The 17,273-nt window shown below is 43.4% G+C and overlaps 1 protein-coding gene across 5 annotated transcripts in view; it reads right to left on the reverse strand.

The window, feature by feature from the left end:
* SHROOM3 (shroom family member 3) overlaps positions 1 to 17,273 on the reverse strand; it is a gene marked incomplete at its 5' end in the record, with an annotated part of 329,672 nt that overhangs the window by 71,303 nt on the left and 241,096 nt on the right. The window contains one exon of one of the 5 annotated variants that reach the window (XM_082611416.1): positions 7,555 to 9,024. The exons of the other annotated variants lie outside the window; for them this stretch is intronic. Of the gene's footprint in view, positions 1 to 7,554; positions 9,025 to 17,273 lie in introns of those variants that run through there. 5 annotated transcript variants of the gene reach the window in all.

Here is a 17,273-nt window from a genome sequence, read left to right on the forward strand (position 1 = left end):
GCACAGGTAACTTAAATAAATTGCTCAAGATCACAAATAGAGTGGTAAAACACAGACCCAAGACACTATAAGGCTTCAAAGCATGCCCTTAACCACGATCTACAACAGCCATGTCACCTAGGGGCTCAGATATCTGTAGACGGAACAAACTCTAGAAAACAGAGCTGCCTGATCCCAGGAAAAGCACAACAATTCTTCCAGTATTGGCTTCCTCAGGAGCGATGATCTGTGGTGGCTTCTACTGGTAGCCACTTCTCCTCACCTTCACCACCAGGGCTGGTTAATTTCCACTCGTAGTTACAATTCCTGTTTCAGCTCTGGGGCCAATGGAACCCTAAATGAGAACGAATTTGGGCCTCAAACGGTATCTAAAGTGACAGCTTCAAGACAAACTCTGAGCTAGTCATGTTCTCCTCTTGAACCTCAGGTCCCCACATGATCCCCCAGTTTCCTGTGCCCGCCTGGTCCTCCAGGCTGGAGGAAAACTGGCCTTGGATACCAATTCCTTCCAGACCAGAGCCTGGTCTTGTGAATGTCAACTACGCATAAACAGGTGGTACTGGGCACAAAAGCCGAAGCGAAAGCAGGTGGGAAAGTGAGTGGTCATCTTTATCTGATTGGGCAGAGCAAGTCCTACCCCCTCCCCTGGGCACCAACACACAGGAGACGGCGGCGGGCAGGAGCTTGGCAGGTCATGGGGCAGCCAGGCCAGCTGAGGGCAGGAAATACCCTGTGAGTCGTGCATTACCCCGTCTCCCCTCCCACTAGAACGCCAGCATGCCAAGCCTGGGAAAGGTACAGAATCCACGACAAAGAGAAGGTACTGGACTGTGACCCCATGTCATGAACCAGTGGCGGATCGGGGGCCTCCGCCCCAGACAGACCTGGCTCAGTGGGGAGGCGGCCTCCTCCCACTGTGGAATTCCAGCTGCTAGTGGTGAAGAGGGAACCATGGGAACTGATACAAAGGGCTTAAAGTTGAGGGAAAGAGGCTGGAGGCGATGGTGAACAGGCAGAGCGGGACTTCAAGTGACAGTCCTGCGATTCTCCTAACTTTAGCTGAGCACAGTTACTGTGGATCAGACTAGAGACAGGGGGAGCCTGCACAGAGCCAAGCAGCCTCGAGGGGTCAGCGACAACCAGAGAGCCAAGATCCCTGTAGGTTCTTCCTCCAGATTTCTTTTCTCCCCTTCGGAGAGCGGAGCCCCAGAAGTCTCGTCTGCCAGGAACTTTGCCCTAAGATAACGTGGCTCACTTGGGTGGACAAAACTGGTACATGTGACATTCCTTCTAATACAAGCAGCACTTTGCAAAGGGGCTCCTCCTCATGCTCCCTGGCCTCAGCCCACTGCCCCCAGTGGCACCCACTCTGCTTGCTGGAGGGCTTTCTGGCATGTCGTAAACAGACCTGGGTGATTGAGGAAATGGTCCTGAGATGCCGGCTGTCAAGCTACACTGCAGAGGAGAGGCATGGATGTTGAGAACATTAATACAGAGCATCTTGCACAAAAGCCTGTACTCTGGTGGGGCAGGGTGGGGATTAAGTGAAAAGCCTCATATCTAAACAGGGAATCGTGTCTGTAGAGACATTTAACTACGTTTCCCCCTGAGGCATCCACATGTTATTTTAATTGGCCAATGTGACTTCGTATGTCTGCATTAAATCAGTAGGGTTCTCAATCTACCACTTGGGATTTCTTCTTATTTAAAGTTCTAACTCAGGGTTCTCCAGAATCTGGCAGTTGAGGAAAAGCCACGAAAATGGGGAACACAAAATATCCCTGGGCAACAGTTTACTGTTCCTCTTATTTTTTTGAAGTATAGTTGATTTACAATGCTGTGTTAGTTTCAGGTGTACAGCAAAGTGATTCAGTTATGTGTATATATGTGTGTGTGTGTATATATATATGCATATATATTCTAACAGGTACACACTACTATACATAAAATAAATAAGCAACAAGGACCTACTGTTCCTCTTACTTTCAGGGCTCTGGAGCACACTTCTCACCCTGCCTTCTGGTGGAGACCAAGATAAAATCACACCTATGTCAATCCCTACACGGGCTCCACAAAGTCTAGGCCAAATCCACATTTTCTGTTCACAGGCCAGAGAGGGCCATTCACAGGAAGACTGCTGAGGGGCTGGGGAAAGACCCTGACATGTTTATGAGCGCCTCTGCTGTAAGCCCCGCTCCACAAAGTTGAAAGTAGATCCATCGACCATTTAAGAACATACCAATTCTCCATCACCAGGGTTCACCTGCATACAGCCCATAATGGTCGTCCTAGCATCACTTATTGGTGTAACTTTCTCCCTGCAGTAATGAAATCTTAAAATAATTTTACCTAAAAGGGAAAAGTAACTGACATCTATTATGAACCTCCTCAGTTGAGAGGCAAGATCTTGTGGGGTTCCAACCCTGGCACCTCCATGCCCTCAGCAAGCTATTTAATCTCTTCTGTGTTTGGGGGTTTCCTCACCTCTAAAGGGGGCAATAAGAGTGCCTACCTCATAGGAGTGCGAGGAGGATACAAGAAGAGTTTCAGACAGTGCTTCACTCTTAGCAAGTACTCGATAGATATTAGATATTAATACCCACCAGGTGCCAGACTAGTTATTTTTACATGTATTTTGTCATTTAATCCTTATAACAGCCTAATCGGATCTATATTAATACTTCTTTTATCACCATTTTGCAGATGAGGAAGCTCAGGCTTAAAGAATTTAAGAAGTTACCCTAGATCACTAGTAGGTAGTAGAGCTCAGATTCAAACCCAGGTGGTTCTGTTTCCACAGTCTAAGACATTTTCCACAACACTACACTGCCTTTATAGAAGACCATTTTGTTGCTATTTTTAGTAAGGATAAGAAAAAGAAATTCTGGTGTTTAAGAAAATAGTAGCAATGGGGGAGAAAAAAACCCAGGATTTTAAACCTCCACCTTAAGCAAGAGGCTTTAAAAAAAACCCAACAAAACTAGCCTAAGAGAGTCCTCTGTTCTGAAAAAAAGTGCAAGAGAAATGGACATACATTCACATTCGCAATCAGGGCAGCTATGAACCCTTGAGTATAAAATGACTTATTATTTATCATTGAATTCCCAGCGGCTAATACTTTCTCAGTAAACGTTTGATAAATGTTTAGTGAATGAATTAAAACAACCTAAAAACAAAATGCCTCTGTTGGAGTTGGCAAAGTTTATATCATCTTTCCCAAACACTCTGTTGAACCTAAATAATTAAGCTTAATAGATTAAGTAAACTAGTATTATATTTACCACTCTGTGCAAGGCATTTTACTGAAAATTGCAGTTATATAATGTGTCCCTTTAAAAAAAAAAGCACACTATACAGAGATCGTTTTTTCTTTTCCCCCTACATCTTTGGAAAGAGTTTATGATATGTAAACCTTTCACCTGGATTCTGTGAATGCTGTGAGCCTAATCTGGGAGTTCAGCTTCAACTGCTACCACTAAATCAGTCCTCAGAAAAAGAGGGATTTGTGGGACTTCCCTGGTGGTGCAGTAGTTAAGAATCCACCTGCCAATGAAGGGGACACGGGTTCGATCCCTGGTCCAGGAAGATCCCACATGCCGGGGAGCGACTAAGCCTGTGCGCCTCAACTACTGAGCCTACGCTCTAGAGCCCGCGCACCACAACTACTGAAGCCCGTGTGCCTAGAGCCCATGCTCCGCGACAAGAGAAGCCACCGCAATGAGAAGCCCGTGCAACCGCAAGGACGAGTAGCCCCGCTCGCCGCAACTAGAGAAAGCCCGCACACAGTAACGAAGACCCAACGCAGCCTAAATAAATAAATAAATAAATAAATAAAGAGGGGTTTGCCTAGTGGGTATTTCCTCTCTTTGAGGTTTACCTCTGTTGGCAAAGCAAAGCCCCACTGGTATTTTGATCAGATAGGCAAGAACTTTAAATTTAAATTCCCTACAACCTCGAAAAAGGACCCATTAAAATGAAGACACATACAATGCTAAGGATATCGGTTAATATGTTACATAATCTTAAATAAATGAGATGGCTATCGCAAAAAATGCAAATAACTTTATCATTAACACCAAAACCACATATTTATCACAGTACATGGAATTATTAGCTGACATTTATTGAGTCCTTAACTAAGCTAAATACTTTCATTATCTAACTCAATCCTTACAACCACCCTATGAAGGAGATGTTTTATTCCTTTCCAACGTTTCCGGGTTCAGAGGCATTTAATAACTTGCCCAAGGTAACATAAACCTACAAGCAGAGATGGGATGTATACCCTTGTCTATCTCTAGGACTTAAGTTCTTCTTCTAATTGAGTTAATGCTTCTCATACAATAAAATACATGCCTTAAGTGTTCAGTTCCATGGAGTTAGATACTGTGTAACCATCATGCAAATCAAGACACAACATTTCTATGGCTCCAGAAAGTCTCTTCTTACCTCTTTCTAGTCACACTCTCCCCCACCCCGCCACCTACCCCAAGCAACAACTAACTTCTGTGGTCACAGATTAGTTTTGCCTATTCTAGTACTTCATAAATAGAATTGTTTGTGTATCCTTTTTGTGTCTGGCTCCTTTCAGTTTAACATAATGGTTGAGATTCGTCCTGCTGTTGTATGTATCACAAGTTCATCCCTTTTGATTGTCAAGTAGCATTCCATTAGTATGGCTGTACCACAGTTTATCCATTTTCTTGTTGATGGACATAGGGTTGTTCCCAGTTGCTGGTAATTATGAATAAGGTTGCTATGGCCACTCTGTCCAAGTCTCTTAGTGGACATTTGTTTTCATCAACTTGGGTAAACAGCTAGGCGTGGATATGCTGAGTCACAGGGTCGATGTATGTTTAACTTTACAACAAAACACAAGTTCTTAACCCCTGTACCCTACTCCCTCTGAATAGCACTAGCTTATTAACCTGTTTGATTTCTCCTTTAATACGACATGTTCCCTGAGGGCAGAGGACCCATCTCCAGTTGCTGGGCTACCTCCCACGTTTGTTGAACAAATGAAGACCACTGTTCATACTCCTATTCCTTCTTGGGCGTTACCATAGCATAAGAAAACATGCTTGGCATGCATGGAGAAATAGGACAAGCTGAAGGGTGTGAGGTGGAGTGAACAACTGCCCAGCCAGGAGACACTTGACTTCCCTTTTTCTTTTTGACATGACCTTTCCTAGAAAGTGAACCCTTCCCACTGATCCTGCAGGGAGGGCGAGGGGTGGCTGTTCCTCATCAAGTGACCACGGAAAGGGAGGAAGGTGTCACTGCAATTGAGGTCACACAGTGGTTAGAATTACAGGATACTTCTGTCAAACAGGAGGGCGGAGGAAGCAGCAACCCATGAAACCCTGACCTTCTGAAAATCACCAGCAAAACAGCAGCACAGCTGGAGCTCAGGGGGGCAGCCTCCAATAGAAGTCACAGGAATACTTGGATGGACACACACACACACACACACACACACACACACACACTCCCTCCCTCCCTCCCTCCCTCCCTCTTCCGGCTTTGGGAGGCAGAACTTTTAATTCCCATGAATCAATTCATTCATTTACTTTAAGTTACGGAACTTACACTATTCTCAACCTAGAACTTCTTAGAAAGTAAATAAATCATTGTTGGTTTTCTATCCATCAATAGAAAGGGACTGGCAAGTCCTGAAGATAATTTAAAATCTTTCTTACCAAAGGAGAATCTTTGTTTTACATCAAAATCAAAACAGGGCTTCGCCACATCCTGGGCTCAGGTGTTTTCGAGGCAATCTTTATTTCCTTTGGTCCCAGGTTATTGAGGACTGAAATTTGTTTAGAATTCCTCAATTTGGGGGTTCTGAGAGGTGACCTAGCCTTCCTTTATCCAAACAGTACTGCACTGAAGCCATCCTAGGCAGATGGATGTTTATCCTATTCTTAAAATCTCCAGGGAAGTAAATTCTCTACAACGTCCCTTGGTAACCTTCTCCAGGGTTTTATCAAGCGTACAGTGAGGAAGTTCTGATGCAGAAACCAATAAAAATATTAACTCTATGAGCCTAGCTACAAGCACTGGAAAGGGGTATGTGTCTGGGCACTTTGCCTTCATGGTAGAGATGTATTTACAAAACAGGCTATACAAACAGAAACCATTTGTCTAGAGCAGATGTGGGAAGTTGATTCAAGAGAAACTGCCACAATAAATTCTGTTTATTTGAACCATGAACCATGTGAATAAGTTATTGTTGGTTATAACATTTTCTAAAGTACAAATTTATTTCCTTGTCAATTCCTAATTTAAGCTCCTAAACCAAGTTTGTTAGCAATTTTTAAAAGTTCACAGCTGCAAAGTTTTCAAATCACTAGGCTTCCATGAAAAACTAGGCCTTAGCAAACAGAACGTAAATGTTATTGTTATAAACAGTTTACTTCCTTCTTAGTTCTGTATATTCCACCTTTTCTGCAGCAATCATGTAATATTTTATAATGAAAAAAAGATTTTAAAAGACAAAAATTAACCATCAAAATTAATTAAAATGTAAACCACCTTCTGGTGAGATTATTTGAGGGAAGATTTAGCCATATGTCTGACCAATGTGCTTTTAATTAGAAACGATAATTTAGCCCTTAAATATTAACTAGCTAGAAATAGGAGACGCATAGAACTATCTTTAGAAGCCCCTGTGCTAAGATTCCCTGCTGCACTCTGATGTCTCACAGCAATCTCTCCATGGAGATTATATGCATGTGGGCTCCCATTCCCTTCCTCTCAAAAGCCTCCATGCACAGAAGTGTACCACAATACTAAGATTAAAATAAACAAACAAATAAATAAGTAACGCCGAAATACATCGGAGAGAAAGAGATGGTCACACTCCACCCTAACACCCACCGGATGCTGGATGTATTAAAATTTTATAACCTCTCTCCCACTCCTCAGCAAAGCACTTTTAATCTCTCTGGGAACTCAGGGTAAAGCATGTGTCAGGTATAATTTCATTTTCATGATTTAAGTTTTGCTGCATGACAGTAGAACACAACTTTAAAAAGAAATCGCCTTAAGATCTGGAACAAGTGGAAGGGGGGAGGGGCAGGCATGCCCCTCAAAAGCACACTTGGGATCTTTCCTACGGAAACAAATCCAGTAACATTAAGAAAGGCAAGTCGTTCTAAACTCAATAGGAGCCCTCGTGGGAAGCAATTTATCAAAATTAAAATATTTCACAGATCATTTCTTCTGAAAAGTTTTCGCGCTGTCAATAATCTGCAATTCTTTTCCTCTTGGAGTGGCACTTTCTGCCTTCCTAACAAAATTTTAAAAGAAGAAGAAAAAGGCCAAGGCCCACGAGTGTCAGGAGACCCTCGGAGCGCGCCACCGCCCCCCCCCACCCCCCCGATCAGGCCGGCAGCTGGCAGAGAAAGCCCGCCCGGGGACCCATCCTCACAGGCAGGATTTTCCAGAGTCGCCGCAGGGGCCGAAATAGACACCCTTTAGAAAACAGACGGCCGGGCCCCCGCCCTCTTTCCCCCCCGGGCCAGGGGAATTGGACCCGAGCCCCGCACTCACCATCGCCGCTGGTCGGGCCGCCGCCGCCTCCCCCCGGGGCCGCGCGGGGCTCCGGGCCGACGCCAAGTTCAAACCTCGCCGCCGCTGCGAGGAGGCGGCGCGGGGCATAGTCTGCTGGGCTCGGCCGCGCTCAACAATGGGCGGCTCGGCCGCACCCGGCGCGCTGCGCCCCGGCTACAGCGGCTGCGGTGCGGCGGGCCCGGGGCGCGCGGCTGCTGGGGGTGAACCCGGGCGAGGGGCCCGGGGGGTGCGGGGGGGAACCCGACCACTAGGCCTCCCCGGCCGCGGGGGCCGCGCAGGAGGATCCGCGCTCGCTCGGCGCTCGCCACCAGGTAATCCCACAGGAAGCCTCCCTGATTGGCCCGGACGCTCAGGACGGGATTTGCATTTCAATGGCAGCTGTTGGCTTCCCTAAGGTTTGAAAACGGATTCTGGGCTGTGAGAGTCGGGCTCCGCTAGCCCCTCCGCAGTCAGCGTCCTCGGGTCCTCGTGGTATTAAGGGGACCGGCGCACACACTCTCAGGCCCTGCTTTATCGGTTCACAGTCAGAAAGGTGTCTTAACTCCACCTCCCCGCCCATTTTGAAATGAAGAGGGAGCCAAAAGAAAAAGAGCCACTTCAAGAAGCCCGCGCTCGCGTTTCAGGGGCTATATAGTTAGTAATTGATCAAATGAAGCACGAATGAAGAAGCAAGGTAAAAAGTTCACATCCTTTTTTTTTTTTTTTTAAAGCACCTCACATTACAAGGAAAATAACCATCCACGGAGAGTGTGTCCTTTTTCAGTATAAATCAACCAGAGAATTTCAGGTTGTTGCTGAACGCTAATGCTGTTGAAACCTCCCTTCCCAGTTCTTTTGTTTCCAGGAGCATCTTCTCTAGATGAGAGACAGGTGATTATTCAGTGGTTATGACTGTGATCTTTCAGGAAATTTTGGATTCAGCTTTGCAAACTTCGGGGTCTTAGGCAATTTGTACATTTGCATTTGTTTTGCATTAGGATAAGATAGAGGTGCCCATTTAATATTCTTAAGGAAGCTATGTGCTATTTTCAGCTTCATCTTTCTTCAAAGGCTTTTCCAGCCTCTTTCAAGGGAGGTAAGATTTTTTTTTCCTAGAGAGTACCTTTCTTAATTGCTTTCACATGTCATCTCCAGAGATTAAAATAACAGTAAGGTTTGAGATTGGCTTCATTACTTCTCAAGCAGAATGCCTGTTAAAATTTCAGGTTCTATATTTAAGGCGATACACATATAGACACAGAAAAGAGAATGCCTAATTAGGTAGGAAGTAGAAGCCTCAGTTCCCACAGAGTTAATATTATTTGCCTTTACTGTGTTCTTTGTAATATCCCGGCAGAATGCAAAGCCATTAGGGGTTACAGCAACAACTAAATAGGCCTCTTTACAGATATCTTCATGGCCAGGCTCCCCCTCCCCAAGGTATTATCTCCCTTAAAATTGTATTTTGGGGCTTCCCTGGTGGCGCAGTGGTTGAGAGTCCGCCTGCCGATGTAGGGGACACGGGTTCGTGCCCCGGTCCGGGAAGATCCCACGTGCCGCGGAGCGGCTGGGCCCGTGAGCCATGGCCGCTCAGCCTGCACGTCCAAAGCCTGTGCTCCGCAACGGGAGAGGCCACAACAGTGAGAGGCCCGCGTACCGCAAAAAAAAAAAAAAATGTATTTTGTTTTCACTGTGGTATCACGAGCATGTACAAATATATATATATACCTGCCACACAGCCAGAGAGAGGTACCCACACACATTGTTGCTAGATGTAAGAAGCAGGGAGGCGAATGTTGCCTGTCCTGTGTCCTAATGTCCTGTAGGAATCTAGTTTTAGGTGGAAGCAGGTGATGGTCATAACTTAAGCTTTAAACAACGTGGTCAGTCCTTACAGCTTAGCAAGCATATTGCGCTGCCACCATGTTGAGGAAGTAAAAAGTATCAGCTGAGGACACAGCCAGGAGCTCGGTAGGCAGAATAGATAAGACCTCCTCTCCTGCTGCTGCTTTATCTTGTTTTCTAAGTGCTCAGGGTCAGGTGAAATCTCATAAGGGGGGACCAGATCCCTCCACTGCTGCGTGAAACATCACTTTAAATTGGTGATTCAAAACACACTTTGGCCATAGAAAATAAACTTATGGTTACCGAAGGGGAGGGTGGGGAGGGATAAATTAGGAGTTTGGGATTAGCAGATACAAACTACTGTATATAAAATAGGTAAACAAGAAGGTCCTACACGATAGCACAGGGAACTACATTCAATATCTTGTCGTACCGTATAACCTATACAAAACAGAATCACTTTGTTATACACCAAAAACTAACACAACATTGTAAATCAACTATACTTTAATTTTAAAAAATGTTTTAAAAGTACTTTGGATCCAACTTTTAGCTCCTGCACAGCCTGTATTATACCAGTGAAATCCATCACTACCATGGGAAGTCCCTGGGCTTCCACGGTACCGCAGATTCTGGAAAAATACTTTTTTTTTTTTTTTTTTTTTTTTTTGCGGTACGCGGGCCTCTCACCGCTGTGGCCTCTCCCGTTGTGGAGCACAGGCTCCAGACGCGCAGGCTCAGCGGCCATAGCTCACGGGCCTAGCCGCTCCGCGGCACGTGGGATCTTCCCGGACCGGGGTACGAACCCGTGTCCCCTGCATCGGCAGGTGGACTCTCAACCACTGCGCCACCAGAGAAGCCCTGGAAAAATACTTTTTACTTGTATCTGTAATTTAGAGGCATCGTCAGGTACTTGTAGATGAAAGGAAAACAAACTGTCTTGTGGGATCAAAGGTGAGACTGGAAATGAAAAAAATCTCCACAGCAATACAAAATTATACGAACTTCTCTCTGCATGAGGTAGGGGCAAGTTCCCTCAGCTGGTGCCTCAGTTGTCCTACAAAATGGTCCATCCCTTCCTTACATACCATAAATGATAAATGACCATGAAATAGACATATCAGGTGCATGTATGGATGAATGCCAAGATAGTTTCTGTCAAGTCACACTGCCCTTTAGTTCCTGCATCAAGACTACTCTCAGAAATGCTGCATCACACTAGAATCCAAAATGTTTTATTTTTCCAATAAAAACAGATCTATTGATCAAAAAATAAAGCTTTAAAAAATGCTAAAATCTTTTATGAGGAGGTAACAAATAGGAAAAGTACACAACCTTATCTTAGAGAAAGGGTGTGCATGGTCAGTCAGCAACCTGCTGTTTGCATACTTTGTCTTTTGTTTAAAGTCATGGTTTCTTTTTAATTTATTTGTTTTTATTTTTTTATTTATTTTTGGCTGAGTTGGGTCTCCGTTGCTACACGCGGGCTTCCTCTAGTTGCAGAGAGGGGCTACTCTTCATTGTGGTGTGCAGGTTTCTCATTGCGGTGGCTTCTCGTTGCAGAGCATGGGCTCTAGGCGTGCGAGCTTCAGTAGTTGTGGCTTGCAGGCTCTAGAGCATAGGCTCAGTAGTTGTGGTGCACGGGCTTAGTTGCTCCGCAGCATGTGCGATCTTCCCGGATCAGGGCTTGAACCCGTGTCCCCTGTATTGGCAGGCGGATTCTTAACCACTGTGCCACCAGGGAAGCCCCATGATTCTTTTTTTAAACATCTTTATTGTGATATAATTTACATACCGTAAGATTTACACTTGGAAAGAGGCACATTTTTGCCCTTCCCCTCCCCAAGTCTTCTCTGATGCTGGAGAAGGTGGTGGGAGGAAAAGACCAGAGACACGGGAACAAGTCCCTGGCAGCGTGGGGACCACAGCACTCACCTACACAGAGACATACCAGACAGGGGTGCGTGGAAGGTGCAACCATGTGGTGATGGGAGAGGGGTCATGAGTCTAAAGGAGGGCTGAAGGGCTTCCCTGGTGGCGCAGTGGTTAAGAATCTGCCTGCCAATGAAGGGGACACGGGTTCAAGCCCTGGTCAGGGAAGATCCCACATGCCGCAGAGCAACTAAGCCCATGCGCCACAACTGCTGAGCCTGCGCTGTAGGTCCCGTGCTCCACAACAAGAGAAGCCACCGCAATGAGAAGCCCACGTGCCGCAACAAAGAGTAGCCCCTGCTCACCGCAACTAGAGAAAGCCCACCTGCAGCAATGAAGACCCAGCGCAGCCTAAAAAATAAAAAAATAAAAAGGCTGGAGACAGGACTGGCCCCTTAGGCAGCCAGCACGGGCATTGTATGCACTCATCGGCCAAATCATTTTCCCCCATCTCACTTAAATATTTCAACCTACAAACCCAAATTTAAGTTTGAGTTAAATATGATAACCTAAAAATATTTAAAATCATATTAGACTATTCTAATTGAGGACCTGGCATAATTCAGAATGATCTGATTCATACTGTATACACATTTACAAGTTTGTTTTTCCACTATAATTGTCAGGTCTTATTACTAAGGAGAAACTGTGAGAATGAATATCTTTTTCAAATAAAAAGCTTAAGAAATTTAGGATGACTTCCATATGCTATAAATTCCAGCTTCAGCAGTTATTCTTTGAATTATTTAATTTCAATTAGTCTAACACATTTAATTAATTATACCTTTAAAGAAACTACATATAGAAATCATATACGTGATTCAGATTTTGAATTTTTTTTCACAAATTTAGCTTCTTTTCTATATTACGGTAGTAAGTTTTATAATATATGTTGTACTTTATTAAATTTCACTTAGAAATAGTCTACCATTACTTTCACACTTTAGAATATGAAACTAAATTTCACTTAGAAATAGTCAACCATTACTTCTTACCAATTGTTTGGCCTTCTTTCTATTATTCCAAATAAATAATGTTTTCTTGTGAAAAATATAACTATTTGACACATAAGAGCCTTTGCTAACTAACAACAACAACAACAAGCTCTTGCCACAGCTATACAATAAATTCCCTGGTTCATCTGTGCTCTTCTTTTGGTAGTTGACATCTTAGAAAAACAATGTCAACATCTGTCAAATCAGTTCTAGGGACTATTTAATGGCCAATATAAACACAATCAAGAAAAAATACACTTGAAGGACTTCCCTGCTGGTTCAGCGGTTAAGACTCTTCGCTCCCAATGCAGGGGGCCCGGGTTCAATCCCTGGTCAGGGAACTAGATCCCGTGTACCACAACTAAGAGCCTCCATGCCGCAACTGACGATCCTGCATGCCACAACTAAGACCCGGCACAGCCAAATAAATAAATAAATAGAGAGAGAGAGAGAGAGAATACACTTGAAACACAGATGATTTGCTTCAGAGAGAAAATATTAGGAAGAACATATGGGGTGCTTCCTTCTCAAGTGGGTATTTGGGTTTAGTGTGAACTTTTTATAACTTCTAATGTAGTACTCACTTTGATAAATATTTTGATTTTTTTGAACTGCTCACAGAAAAATGTGAAAAACAAGTGAATAACCATCCTACTGAATAAAATGTTAAAATGGAATTTGAAAGTAAGGAAATGCATTTAAGACTGCTTCAAACATGGGAAATAATTTATTTCATGAAGTGATGATTGGAACATGAAAGGGGAATACCCTATAATTTCTTTCAGCTTCTCAGAGTTAGTTACCCCTCTATCACAGACCTTTCTAGTAAATAGCCCACTGAGCCTGCAAGTCCTCTGTGCTGACACCTTCCTTTCTCTCCTTATTTAAGGCATCTTCTGCTGCTAGCAGCTGATTCATATTGACAAGGGCACTTCTGTGTTTCCTGCTGTTCTTTTAGCCCCAGGACCACGGTCCTAAGTAAAGGCCTTTATGCAACCTGGTTATTACCCATAAAGTTACTTAGAATCTTGCAAAGGTCAGAACCCAAGGAAAAGAGAGAGGAGGACTATTTAGGCAAATGTTCAGTCACTATTTGCGTCACTGCAAATGCATGTTAGTACAGCACTCAACAGCAGCGTGCATGGCTTTGTGGGTCAGATTTGGGATCCAGCATCAAAACTGTATAGGTCTAAACAGAAGCAAAAAGGAAGAACAGAACAACAACAGAACTAGCAGAATAAGACTTGAAGGGATAGCTTTCGACAGTGAAGGTAGTCAGCAAGTATTTGTCCTCATGGAAACATAGGAGACAAAGGCCATTTTCAGTGTTATGGGCTGAGGGGGGTTACTGATTAAGTAACAGTCACTTAGGTCAGCAGCTTCAAGTCATCCAGCAGACAAGGATTGACAGCATTCTCTTTGGAAGGTCTTGGTTGAAAGACTAGAAGTGCATCCTGGAGATTGGAGCAACCTAAATATTCATATAAAAAATGGTCAAATTAATTGTGAAGCATAACATGCAGCATTTAAAAGAAAAGAGGTGGACCTATAGGTAAGGATGTGGAGAGAGGTCCAGATCATTAGTGAAAACCTCATCATAGCGTAGGAGTCACAGAAACATCTATGTGGTGGACCTAGGGGGGAGACAGGCTCACGCTTTCAGCAATCCTCCCAATCCAGAGTGATCCAGGAGAGGCAGAATGTTTCTGGTAAAGCCAAGAGGGCATAGGTGCTAGATGGATCTGAGGAGGCTGCAGACACCACCATCCCAGCTTGAATGTGATCAGACATGTCAGATACCAGCATGAGGAGATGACGACATGGAGACCAAAGGTGCAACTTTACTCGACTTCCCTGCAACACACGCGTGGGTGCATGCACAGACACACACAGACACACAGACACGCACACACCTGGACCCTGCCTAAGCACCTTACAACTCAGCAACAACCCTAGGAGCTGGAGGAGACTGACTGGCTGATATTTTTTCCTTGCTGAATGAGGTCTCAACACAGAAACTATAGTCAGTCTTTTAAAAAATGAAAGATATTTTCTCTCATAATTGTGCCTATGGCTCAATGACGCACTTAGAACAATGCCTGGCATAAAGTAAGTGCTTATTCAATGTTAGCTCATTAATTAGGCTGCTCTTATAATCACGATTAACTTTGTATAGAGGAGAATGATGATTATGTTAGAGAATTATGGTAAAATCTTCAACTCTGGGTATTCATTTCAATTTTGGTCACCAAGCAAAATTTCAGGGGAGAAAATCCACTTTGTAAATTCACTTGTAAAAAGTACAGGTCAAGCACAATTCAAACAACGAAATCTCACTGGCTTAAAAGTGATTGTAGTTGTTTGTGCTGGCGAAAGAGTTTTCCCTTTTCAACCCCGAAGCTCTGAACGGGGATGATGTGAACTGCAAACAGCTGCCGCCTCCCATCAGCGGCAGCAACCTTCCGGAAGAAGGTGAAGTGTGCTTGGTATGTAAAGGGCATTTGACTCTGGGGAAAAGACATGTGATCTAGGTGACAATGAGGCCTGATGGCCCAGAACCCTGAAAGGTAAAACTCCAGAAGTGACAGGTCCTTAAGAGCATGGGTTGAACTGGAGTGCATTCAAATACCGGTATGTCCTTGTCACTGGGAAAGTGGAGAGGTGGCATGGGCAAGGGCATTCAGGGCAGAGCCAGCCAGCATTCTCAGCCTAACCTGGGCCTGCGCAGAGGTGTGAACATTATTTTCCGTCAAGGGAACTGAGTGTCTGAATTGATAATGGCCAAGAAGCATAAGAACTGAGGATTGTAATCTTTTCTGGGACAATCCAAAATGTTCTGATGGAAGCTATAAACTTTTTTTCTCTTTCCAGAAAAAATATGCCTACGTGTCTGAAGATATAGATGAAGATAAATAAGGAGTTGGGGGAGGTGTGAGGAAGGGGAAGCATCACCAATTTAGGGACAGAACTCAGTGCAATTTCTGTCATTGGTTTGCAGCTTGTATTTTAAGAAGAACTGCTTCCTCATCTGAAAGCCTGCACGGTGACCAGGTGGGGAGAAAGAGCCACTGAGATAGTGCAGGAGATGAGAGATAAAAAGGGAGAAAGACTGGGCAGAGTAGACTTGGAATGAAAACAGCTGCATGCCTAGGGGGCCTTCGGTGGAGGGGCTTAAGGCTGAGCTGAGGTATCTGAATCTGATCATATGTAATAATACATAAGGAGAAAGCAGAACTGGAAATAGAGATAGGTGACACTGTCATAAACTGGCATACAAATTGAACAAATGGTTTACAGAAATCTGTCTTACTGTCTAAAAGCATCATGTTATTCCACTGCTTACAAACCTCTGACTTATTTATCGTAAAGAGCCGCTTCTCTGACCAAGAGAATTCATTAAAGAAACCAACAGTGATTTCTTCGTAACGATACAAAAATCAACAAAACCAAAATTACTTCTTTTTTTAATTGCTCATTGATTTGGCATTTCTGGTCTTTCCATTATATCAGAATTTTAGGCCTTTCAAAAAGGACATCTCATGAATCTTATTCATAGCATCAAGGCATCTATTCTACTAGCTAGGTTTTCTTCCTAAGATTGTGTTATGTGAATCTTGAACACACATAAATATTTTAAATATTTAAATGACATCAACATTGCCATACGCTGCTTTAAGAACAACCCAAGGTGCTACAGAAGTGTAACTTCAAGAGATAAAACAAGAAAAGTTGCTAAGGTAAGACCAATTGGAATTTTTGAAATGTAAATGACTTGCTTTGATGATTTACTGCTACTGAAATTTAGACAACATGGTATTTAATGTCTACATATTTTTCAAAAGGAGTTCAATCCTATTTGGTGCTTAAGGTTTAAAAAAAAATCACCTTATCCTCATTTGTAAACTTATTTTTGAAAATAAAATTTTCCACTAGCTAATTGGCAGCTTCATTGGTCTTGAAGTATTAGCATCTTTGGCTCTCAAAATAAAAACAGAGAAATTAAATGTAGCTGCTGTTTACTTTCTTGGCCATCTCACTTTAACTATTGACTTAAGCCAATTCGTCTCCTCTTATTTTTTTAAAAACCTACAACAATGTGCTTTAAGAAAAGATTCTAGCCTCCAAACACCATAATAGTTCATTTTCTAGGATCTTTTTCATTTGCCTCAAGTCACACAGTTTTATTTTATACTTTCATATGTAGATTCCAGCAAGAGGAAAATTTTTCTCTACTTTGCAGCTTATTTGCTTTTAAGCACAACTTTCTCCCAGTAGGTATTCATGAAACTGTTCTCCAAGCCGGATGTCAGCGTATTCCTATTCCACAGGCATTAGTGCTCCTGCCTAGGAACCAGAAGATAAGATGGAAGAGAAAATTTATTTTTAAAGCTCTTGTAATCAGCACCTTTGGGAGGTGTCCAAAGTGTGGTTTTATTGGCCAAAGGCAATAAGATAGCAGGGTCCTGGCAAGTTCTCGCAGGCTGTTGGCTGCCATTTCTCAGTGGTAGACCAGAAAGAGCTGAGCGTAGCCTATCAGTAATAGTAACAGTCACCATTTATTTTGTGCCCAGTATTAGTTTTACACATGCCTCAGGATTCACATAATTTATTTCTAATTTTTACAATAATACTTCAAGGTAGCTATTACTAGTCCTCTTTTATAGAAGAGAAAATGAAGCTCAGTTTTATGTAACTTGCCAAAGTCAACAGTGTAGAAGGGGCAGAATGAAGAATCAAAGCAGTTGCCTGACTCCAAAGCCCAGGCCTTGTTCTCACCATCCTGCATGACCAAGAGAATGCAGGCTAAACCCCTTTAATCAGAGGACGAGGTTTTGCTGTCTCCTAGAGGATGAAGGAAAGTGGGCACATCTATTCTCTGTAGGCAAAGACTTTATTGCCATTCAGAGCACCAAGAAAAAGAAAGCTACTTAAAAATGCTTTTTGCCT

Source organism: Mesoplodon mirus, assembly GCF_964341445.2.
Source record: "Mesoplodon mirus genome assembly, chromosome: 2".
Classification (NCBI taxonomy): domain Eukaryota; kingdom Metazoa; phylum Chordata; class Mammalia; order Artiodactyla; family Ziphiidae; genus Mesoplodon; species Mesoplodon mirus.